Source organism: Arachis hypogaea, chromosome 17 (genome assembly GCF_003086295.3).
Source record: "Arachis hypogaea cultivar Tifrunner chromosome 17, arahy.Tifrunner.gnm2.J5K5, whole genome shotgun sequence".
NCBI lineage: Eukaryota > Viridiplantae > Streptophyta > Magnoliopsida > Fabales > Fabaceae > Arachis > Arachis hypogaea.
Window position 1 is genome coordinate 11087111 of NC_092052.1, and position 12057 is coordinate 11099167.

Here is a 12057-nt window from a genome sequence, read left to right on the forward strand (position 1 = left end):
ACCGACCCAGAGACCAACCACCTCACAACCACGCCACTAGCCGGGTCGGAACCCCCAGGGTCGGTACCCGAGGTACCGACCCCCCAGTACGGACGACCCGCATGCGTGGAAAGTGACAGCTCAAACTCTCCACCAATGGGCCAAGCCACCACTAGGCCCACCCAACACGCTATATAAGGGGAGAGGACAGCTCTCCCCCCAAGGTACGTCACATCCTTACCTAACTCTGCCACCCTCAGTACGGACTCTGACTTGATCATTGGAGTGTCCTTGCAGGTGACCACCCCCTCACTCCGCTCGCTCCCCAACGTTGCCAGTACCCGCTCCGCACTCGCCCGGGATCTCTCTCCCTCCTTATCACCATTCATCGACAACCCGATTACCCGAGAACCCCAGGTACCGAACAAAAAGAAAAAGAAACATTTTCTTACATCATGAATTGATCATTTTTACACTACATTTTCTTGGTAATTTTCATTTTCAATTAATTCATGAATTATTTCTCATTAATTGTTTTTCTTACATCAAATTCATTCTTAGGTAATGTTTGGTTGGGGTAAAAATAGGTTAGACATTTTATTAGATGAGTTTAGTGTATAAATTATACTATATATGAAGATTTTATATCATGTTTACCATCCATCCTTATGCATAGAGAAAATCGAGAGTTTATGCAAAATTAAAAAAGTGAATTAAATATGTAAAATATAAAATCATAACGAGATTTAAATTGTAAAGTTATTTGATTTAAAGATTTTAAAAATTAAATCAAAATTTCAACTACCAAATTTACAACTATGTTTTTTTCAAGGAACTACTAAATACTCTTAAAAATAATGAACTACCTAAGTAAACCATATAAATCGACTATTTATCTCAAAAAAGTGGTGGTTAATGAGTCACAAGCTAGTTTTTCGGCTAAGGTTTATTTACTAAAGAACATTGGTGAACAACTAATTAGCTTGACCAAGGCAAATGCAAACCCAAAGAAATGAATATGGCGTAGTTGGCACTTCAATGTTCTTATAAATTATAATCTTATCCCCTCACTTGCTTCGCCTCCTCTGCACAACACAATGTTCTCATTCGTTTCATTACCATTAACGTGAAGTGCTTCCTTTTTTGGCTGTTTTACGGTCAACTTTCTATACAACTGTTATGATTATGAAATTGGCCCAACTCCAGGCCTCAAAACACCGACATAATAAATAGGAAAAAACAAGGAAAACAAAATAGGACTATGATTGGTATGGCTGAAACTTGATCGCGACTCTACTTGATCTTGTTCCCTCTTTACCATGTTTGATATCAACCATATTACGCGTATATATATCAAAACAAAAATGCTAGGTATCCTTTAACTTTAAGTCTTTAATTAACTTTTTAATTTAAATAATATTATTTAATTAATTTTTAATAAAAATACATTTCTAATTTATTTTTATAGATAAATACATTGGTAATTAAAATTAATTTAAATTTTAAATACTAAAATTTTTCTAATTTTTTACCTACATTATAAAGCAATTATTTACTTTATCATTTTCTTCTCTCTGTATCGTATAGGTGAGAAAAGATTCAATTCAAGGATGTTTAACTCTTTCGCAGATAAATTTACTATTTTATATTTAATATTTTGTTATTATTATTATTCTTTACTCCATTGTTTATGTAATTATTAATTTTGTACCTTTTTTTATCCTAATATGTTAAAGAATATAAAAATCTAACAGTAATTTTTTTATTCTTTATATTAGTCCTTGAAATTTAGTTTTAGACACCATATTGGTCTTTGAATTTTTTTTTATATTGAATTAACTAACAAAATGTTGAGCTAGTTTTAAATTGTTATGCTAAATACAGAACTAAATGATATTGTTTCGTTTTAACTCTTAAACAAAAACAAATATGAGGTCGTTGTGGAAAATGTAGAAAGATAAAATGGTTTGCATATCATATAAACTCTTTTTCGCCTTCTTATTTTTATCTTATTTAAGCGCTAAAGTGAAATGAAATTGTTTAGCAATGTGTACAGTGTAGTAAGTCATAGCTAGCTGCTAGCTAGCTCAACACTTCCTTCACTGATTCAGTGCTAAAAAGAGTAGAGACCAATATGGTACTCTTAGTTAAATCTTATAGACTAATATAAAAAAAATTTGATTTAAGAGACTAAAATAGTAAAAGTCGTGAAATTGAAAAACTATTTAAAAATTTAATGTAATTTTATAGTGAACTATATAATGTAAAATAATAATTAGATTTAAAAATGCATATTGTGTAGAACTATAATAAATTAAGTTTTTATAAGAAATTATTTAATAAAAAATTTTAAAAATTAATATTAAATTTATATTTTTGAATTTATTTACAATAGTTATATTTAATTAGAATTACGGTTTAGATTGCAATTCCTCTTTAGGCTGAGATTGTTTTTTTTTTTCATCATTTATGATGTTTAAGACCTTAAATATGTGAAATAATTTTTTTTTGTCTATTTTACCTCTCCTGATTTTTGCTTAACTTTTTCATTTTTGTCTCTTAATAACCATTCATAATTCATACATATTTTCTTCTTCTGATTTAGAGATATTATCCTAATTTTGTGTCTTTTAAAAGCTGTTGGCCCATTAAATATATTCTACCGGATAAAATTATTACTAGTAGAAAGAATTAATAGCACTATGTGTAAAATGTTTATTTAGATTCTTTGCCTTCTATTGATCCAAAATTTTCACCTTCTATTTTTTTTTTCATTTTCCATCTGCTATTACTGACTTCGATTATTACTGACTTCGATTATCAGAATAAATTATGTTTATAGTATCATGATACCAACATCTATAATCATACTTTTTTTAGATAAATTTTCATAATTTTTCTTTAGGTAACATATATTTTATGACCATATTTTCACTAATTAAAACAAATTAGATGTTGCCTATCGTATACTAGTATGAATTTTTTTTCTAAAGCTGAGAAGGTTGGAATCAATTGGTTTAAAAAAATAAAAAAAAATTGAAGATAAAAAAATAAAAATGACGAATGAATTAGTAATTATATTATTCAAATCTCTGGAAAAATTTTGTACTCTACAAAAAATTATTGAATCTCTCATAGATTAAGCTAATATCCACTTGACATATAAAATGATATATTAAGTTCAGATTAGTTCAAATTAAAAAACTATAAGAATAAGAAACTATTATTCAACCATTTATTATTATTATTATTATTATTATTATTATTATTATTATTATTATTATTATATGCAACTTTCATACACAATTTTTTATAATAAAATTAATATTATATTAAATTACTTAAATTAGGAGAAAAAAAATTACATATTGAATTGAAAGCAAACTCTCTAGTTATTTTGGTTCCTGATATTCAGTTTCAGACAACATATTGGTTCTTGGATCTTTTTTATGTTGAGTCAATGAACGAATATTGAATTAGTTTTAAATTGTCATGCTAAACACAAGATTAAATGATGTTGTTTCGTTTTAGCTCTTAAACAAGATAAATATGAGATCGTTTTAGAGAATGTGGGAAGATAAAACGGTTTGCACAATATAAACTCTTTTTCGTCCTCTTATTTTTGTCTTGTTTAAGCGTCAAAGAAAAATGGCATTGTTTAGCGATGTGTCCAGTGTAGTAAATCACAGCGAGCTAGCTCAACACTTCCTTTACTGATTCAATGCTAAAAAGGATAGAGATTAATATGGTACCTTTAATTAAATCTGAGAGACTAATATAAAAAATTTTAAATTTAAGGGACTAAAACGGTAAAAATTGTGAATTTATAAGAATATTTTAAAAATTTAATCTAATTTAATGGTGAATGATGTAATGTAAAATAATAATTAAATTTAAACATGCATATTGTGCAGAACTATAATAAATTAAATTTTTAAAAGAAATTATCTAATAAAAAATTTTAAAAATTAATATTAAATTTATATTTTTTAATTTATTTACAATAGTTGTATTTAATTAGAATTATGGTTTGGACTAGAATCCTTCGTCATCATTTATGATATTTAATGCCTTAAATATGTGGAATAATTTTCTTTTTTTCTGGTCTGTTTTACCTCTCCTGATTTTTGCATATTTTTTTTTTTTGTAATCTCTTAATAATCATCCATGGTTCATATATATTTTCTTCTTTTGATTCAAAGATATTATCCTAATTTTGTGTCTTGTAAAAACTGTTGGACCCATTAAGTATATTTCACCGGATAAAATTATCACTATCAGAAAGAATTAATGGCATCATATGTAAATATTGATTCAGATTCTTTGCCTTCTATTGATTCAGATTCTTCACCTTCTATTTTTTTTTTTTTTTTGACTTTCATTATTCTTCCCCTGTTACTGGCTTCGATTATCAGAATGAATTATGTTTATAGAATTATGATTACCAACATTTATATTCGTACTTTCTTTAGATAAATTTTCATATTTTTTCTTTGGGTAAACATCTATTTTATGACCATATTATTAGCAATTAAAATAAATTAAATGTAGCCACTCGTATACTAACATGAATTTTTTCTCTAAAGCTAAAAAAGTTGGAACCAACTGGTCTAAAAAGATAAAGAAAATTGAAAACAGAAAAATAAAAAGGATGTATGAGATAGAAATTATATACTTAAACCTCTGCAAAAATTTGTACTTCACAAAAGATTATTGAATTAAATCTTTCATAAATTAAATAATATCTGCTTGACATATAAAACGATATATTAAGTTTAGATTAGTTCAAATTAAAAAACTATAAGAATGAGAAACTATTATTCAACCGCTTATTATTATTATTATTATTATTATTATTATTATTATTATTATTCAACTTTCATACACAATATTTCATAATAAAATTAATATTATATTAAATTACTTAAATTAAGAGAAAAAAACTGCATATTGAATTGAAAGCAATCTCTCTAGTTATTTCGGTCCCTGAGATTCAGTTTTAGATATCATATTGGTCCCTCGATCTTTTTTTATGTTGAGTTAGTTTTAAATTGTCATGCTAAACACAGGACTAAATGATGTTGTTTCGTTTTAGCTCTTAAACAAAATAAATATGAGATTGTTTTGGAGAATGTGGAGAAATAAAACAGTTTGCATATCATATAAATTTTTTTTTGTCCTCTTATTTTTGTCTTGTTTAAGCACCAAAGCAAAATGACATTGTTTAGCGATGTGTCCAGTGTAGTAAGTCTTAGCTAGCTAGCTCAACACTTCATTCACTGATTCAGTGCTAAAAAGAGTAGAGACCAATATGGTACCCATAGTTAAATCTCAAAGTCTAATATAAAATATTTTAGATTTAAGAGACTAAAATAGTGAAAGTCATAAATTTATAAGACCATTTTAATTTAAAAGGTGAACTATGTAATGTAAAATAATAATCTACTTAATATACTAAAACTGGGTTTTCCCCCAGCTATTAAAGGTGACGTGTCGATCTCTCATGTCTCCGTTTTCCCTCCAAAATGAATAAAATTTTTTTCTATCCTAAATTATTTTATTGTAATTATATTATAATTAATACTAAATGAATAATATATAATTATACTAATTTAGCAACATATCTTCATTATAATTATATCAAATTAATATTTAATGCACTATTAAACTACTTATCAATTATCAATTAAAAATATTTTTAATAATTTTAATGATAATAATAATATCAATAATAGTAATAATAATAATAAAAAAAATCTTTGTTACCCGATTCACGTATATCAAATAATTTTTTTAAATTATTTTATAAAAAATATCTTTAATATAATTATATTGTAATTAATATTTAATGAATAATATATAATTATACTAATTTAGAAACATATCTTTATTATAATTGTATCAAATCAAAATTTAATGCATTATTAAAAAATTACCTTAATAATAGGTAATTTACATATTTATTTTTGTTTCACTAAAGTCTATATATAGTGTTTTCCTGTGGTACATGAATCTAAATTTGAGAGTCAATTCATAATTTTATATTTAGTGTTTTTTTTTACTACTTCATAGAATAAGAATGTATTCTTCGTTTTTTATTGAAGTTGATCCTTTTAAGGTACAATTTATAATTTTTTATAATATTTTTCATATACTCATTCTATTATATTATTCTTTTGATAATTTTTTATTTGTTGTTACTCTAAGTTATTCTTATCGTCTAATGTTCCAGTTCGATTGTCTTTTGCCACAATCATTTACAATGCATCACATCCATGAAATACCTCATCGAATTGTCTTCACTGATTCGGGTTCCAACTACATAGATGTAAGCGTTCAAAGAAGAGGCAATAGTCTCTACTTTACCGAAGGATTGTTGGATCTACTCACCTATTATGACCAATCCAATGGAATGTGGTTAAAGTTAGATTTCTTAGGAGGAGCTCGATTTTTTATTGAGGAATTGCATCCACGGAACATTATAGGGCAAGTTCAAGTTCCATCCCCTCCATGATTTTTACGTCTGCCCGAAAATCTTCAAAGTGGAGCACATAATGAAATTGAATTCCCTCAGTTTTAGTTCAGTTTTGCTAAATTCGTAACAAATTCAGATATGCAATTTCAACGATTGGTAATATATTTAAATTTTCTTAGTTTAAGCTGTTCATTATTAGAATAATTTTTTAACATATTTTGATTTTTTTCATAAATTACCAGCTTTCTTTTGCATGCATGCAATGCCATTAAGGGGAATAAGAGTTAGTTTGATTTCTCGGTGTGGCAATTCTATACCTTGCCGCATTGTATGGATAGCGGATGATGAAGCTTATCTAACAAGAGGATGGTTTGATTTTGCACGAATTCTAAATATTGAAACTTACAATGTTATTTCAGTTGGTTGTCGTTACAAGAATGATTCTATACTATAGGTGATTAAGGACTAGAATATGTTCAATATTGTTTAGGTAATTTGGTTTTACTATTAGTATTTGATTAAATTATAATTATAGAATTTTAAATTATTGCCTCAATTTATATATTACGATTATTTTTTGTGGATGTGCTATTTTTAAATAATTTAATAAAATGAAGTAGTGTCAGATATTATTGAGTTTATTTTTATCCTTTATTTCTTTATTTGTATTTTCATTATATTTGACAAAAAATGAACCTACACATATATTAAATCGTTGACCTAAAGACAATTTATTTGCCAAAACAGATTTTATTTATAATTGGAATAAAATTTATTTGCCAATAATCGGTGGATAAAATTGAAATTACACCCGTGTCATATAATTATAATTGATTAATTGGTATAAAATGAAATTATACCCGTGCCATGAGTAATAATCTAAATAATTATATCTTAACAAAATATAATTTGAAATAATTTATAAACAATTATCTTAACAAAAATAATTATTTAATAATTGATTTAAAAATCAATGCAAAAAATAATTATTAATAATAGTATTATTAACTGGGTAAATAATATAATTTTAAATTATTACTTGAAATATAAATAATATATGGAAATCTATTGAGTAAATCAATGATTTTGCACCTTAATAATTGTCTCAATTAACCAGTTAATTGAATTAGTAATAACAATTTCCAATTTCAAATTTTGTATATTAAGTAGTTATTAAAACCTGGGTAATAACGATTTACACGAAAAAATCATTGATAAATTCAATTAACCATATAGAAGATAATATACTAACAGTTTTAGTATATTATTTATGGCAAGCGAAATTATTTCCTCAAATTAAATTTTATATAATTATAGTAAGTCTTTATAATTAAAGCAATACAAAACTGCTTCATATATAGTAATAATATTATACATATTTATATATCTCTTTTTTATCTCTTTTTTCAAAATATTGGCATATAATTAATGTAAAAAATATATAATATTAAACTATTTTGCTATGCATATATATGAATTTATATAATAACCCGTATAATTTATACGTATGGCATAATACATATGTCAAAAAAAGATTCCATAATTTTTGAAAACCACTGTTTTGTTATATGAAATTGAAATTGAAATTAAATAATTTCTATTTATATAATTTTTTCTATTAGTATCAAGTATCTCCATTAAAAAATCATATCGTTTGTAATTAGTGTCTATATATATATATATATATATATATATATATATATATATATATATATATATATATATATATATATATATATATATATATAAGTCGTAATAATTAATTGTTTCAATTATTTTTCATCTACAAAATTCGTACCTTATTCGTATTTCTTTTTCTCTTTATTATTTTCCATACCTAATGGCTACAAGCTATGATTCTATCAACAGTATTACCTGTAGTAGATTATGTAATGAAAATGTTTGGAAAATAAAGGCAAGGATTATAAGGTTATGGAAAGTTCTATCCAAATTTGACAAGAGTAAGACAGCTTATCTATAAATGGTTCTCATAGATGATAAAGTAGGTTGATTATTCTACATGATTTCTTCGAGTGATGCTAGGTCCAGTTTATATATATTTACTGTTCACATTTTAACTTTATTTCGTGAGTAAACTCTTGGAGGAATCAACCACAATGCGATTTAATAGAGTTGTAAGTGCTAATAGTCTTCGTTTTTAATTTGTTTTACAGTGTGATAAAATCCATTGTTCAGTGAAGAATTATTTGGCAAAGATGTTTGAGAATGATCTTATCGAGGAAAAAGTTTATGTCTTCTCAAATTTTCTGATTGAGGAATCAAGCGGAATTTATCTTCCGACTACACATGTGTGTAGAATAACCTTTAAGAAGGAGTCGCGTATAGTAAATACGATTGATGATCGTAACATTCCTGACAATCATTTCAATTTTCTCGATCATGCTGATATATTGAGACAAACAAATGAAAAAGCTAACTTATTTAGTGCGTAATTAATTTGCATCATCATCATCATCATTATTATTATGTTGTTTCATTTATTTGTCTTTAATTTTATGCTTTTAATTCGTTTTTTTTTTAAATTAGATGTTATTGGACTCTTAACCGGAAAAGGAGAACTTATAAAATCATATTGAGTATTACTAGATTATTTATGGTCATATTGAGTATATATGCCTGATTTATTGAAAAAAGTAGATTAAATAAATATTTTATAGTTAATACAATTAACACTATATTAAGAAAAGAAAAACAACGCATACAAGTTTCTTTTATTAATTAAATTATTATAATTAAAATGAAATTTAACATAACAACTTAAAATTATAATTTCAATCTTATCACGTGCATGGCACATGTGATTAAACTTGTTAGATTTAAATATGTATATTGTGCAAAACTATAATAAATTAATTTTTTTATAAGAAATTATTTAATAAAAAATTTAAAAATTAATATTAAATTTATATTTTTTAATTTATTTACAATAGTTGTATTTGATTAGAATTATTGTTTGGATTGCAATTCCTCTTTAGGCTGAGATTGTTTTCCTTTCTCATCATTCATGATATTTAAGGCCTTAAATATGTGGAATAATTTCCTTTTTTTGGTCGGTTTTAGCTCTCCTAATTTTTGCTTATTTTTTTGTTGTTGTCTCTTAATAACCCATCCATAGTTCATACATATTTTCTTTCTTTGATTCAGAGATATTATCCTGATTTTGTGTCTTGTGAAAGCAGTTGGCCCTATGAAGCATATTTTATCGGATACAATTATCACTAGCAGAAAAAATTACTGGCATCATATGTAAATGCTGATTCAGATTCTTCACCTTCTATTGATCTAGATTCTTCACCTTCTATTTTTCTTTTGTTTTTTTGGCCTTCATTTTTCATTCCCTATTACTGGCTTCGATTATCAGAATAAATTATGTTTATAGAATTCTGATTACCAACATCTATTATCACACTTTTTTAGATAAATTTTCATAATTTTTCTTTGGATAAACATCTATTTTATGACCATATTTTTAACAATTAAAACAAATTAGATATAGCCTCTCGTATACTAACATGAATTTTTTTCTAAAGCTGAGAAAGTTGGAACCAACTGATTTAAAAAGATAAAAAAAATTAAAAACAGAAAAAATAAAAAAGAGGAATGAGATAGTAATTATATACTCAAATCTCTGAGAGAATTTTGTACTTTACAAAAGATTATTGAATTAAATCTCATAAATTAAACTGACATCCGCTTGACATATAAAATGATATATTAAGCTCAGATTAGTTCTGTAACACCCTAACTTTCAGCACGGCATAACTTTCAGCACGGCATGATCGTACCAAAAGTAAGGCGTTACCATCCTAACTCCTTTATTATCTACTTAATATTGAGCCTTTATGCGTTAAAATATCGACAGGTTTACTAAAAAGTTAAGACCTTTCCAACAAAATCAAATACACATATTCACATACTTAATATTATTAATACCTTATAGTAATATATACAAAACTGATCACAAAAACCTACCCCTCTGAATAAAACTTCAACTAACAGGGTGAGGGAAAAATAAATTCTAGCAATAACTTAATTCGCAAACATACTCTTCTATGTTCCTGTAACTCCATATTAAACCTTCGCATCTGTATCTAAAAGAGGTGAAAATAAGGAGTAAGAATTGGGAAGTTCTTTGTAAGATCGGAGTGTATAGTTATATATTCATTTTATTATTTGTTACACAGGAATTCCATAACAGCATACTTGCAATCCTTAACAAGTGGCCAATGGCAGCAAACCTCATGATACAACTATAATAGACTAGAGATACAGAAAAAATTATACAAGTCAAGAAGGACACACTCTTAATCACAGATAACACATATCACAAAGAAGTATGCATATGATGCATGCCTTTTCCATGGTTGATGATATCATCTGTCGGTTATATAGCCAACGCAACATATCTTGGTAGCTAGCCATGGACAGAAACACTCATTGCGGAGCAAGTAGATTTGAGCTACAACTCCCTTCCTACTACCGGCTTAACCCAGAGCTAGTGGAATAACTACTATTGTGGCTACTACTCAGGCGGGTGTTTAAAAGTTCAACTTGGAGCAAGTGGAATAATCCACTACTGCTGTCACTGACTTGGAGCAAGCGGGACGAACCACAATCCTTGCTACTCTACCCAAGTTTTTCATTCAAAAATTCATTATCATATCAATTCTGTCATAATCTTTCAAAATTCCATAATTAAACTTAGTTTTCATAATTCTTCTTCTTCATCTCATACCCAAAGCAAGTGGGACTAACCCAAAACCCTTACGTACTGCCCAGGTATTTTCCAAATATCAAAATCTCTCTTTAAAAACAATTCAAATCTATTTTTCTTTCATTAAACTCTTTTTCTTGATAAATCAAATTCAAACATAATATTTTTCTCGAGACTCAAAACATAATCATTTCTTTAATAATTCAAAATTAGCTAATATAATTTTTTAAATTTTTGAAAATCTATTTTTACTCCCAAAATAATAAAAAATACCCCAAGTGGCTGTTCATACATAACCGAATCAAAATCTCAAGTAAATAACAATAATTCAACATAAACTCATTCAAACTCAAACAATAATTAATCAAACCAACGTTCACTGATCAAATTCATATTTAATTATTATAAAATCACCAAAATTCTACCTCCATACGAAATTAAAACAACGAAAAACTTCGGAAAAACTTTTTGATCGAGCTGCTGAAGAAGGAAATGTCAGAAATTATCTGTGCCTCCTAAAATTCTAATTGGCTGAACTCAAGGAGAAGGAGAGCTATGTCACCGTCAGCTTTCACCGAAAAAAGTGATACCAACATATAGAAAAGAAAGATACAAACATTTTTATTGGATTAGATTTTTTATTAGAGTTACGGATCACAAAAAATCAAAGCCGGAAGGAGCTTCGGTTCTCTCCCTTTCTCTCTCAGTCAATTTTCTTTCTCTTATTCTTTCATATTGGTTTGGTGATACAAAGAAGCAAATGAAGTAAAAATGATGATGATTAATAAATAGAATGACATGTGTCATGATTATATATATGTTTACATGCAAGGAACCTTTGGCTATCTTTATCTTTACTTCCTTAAAG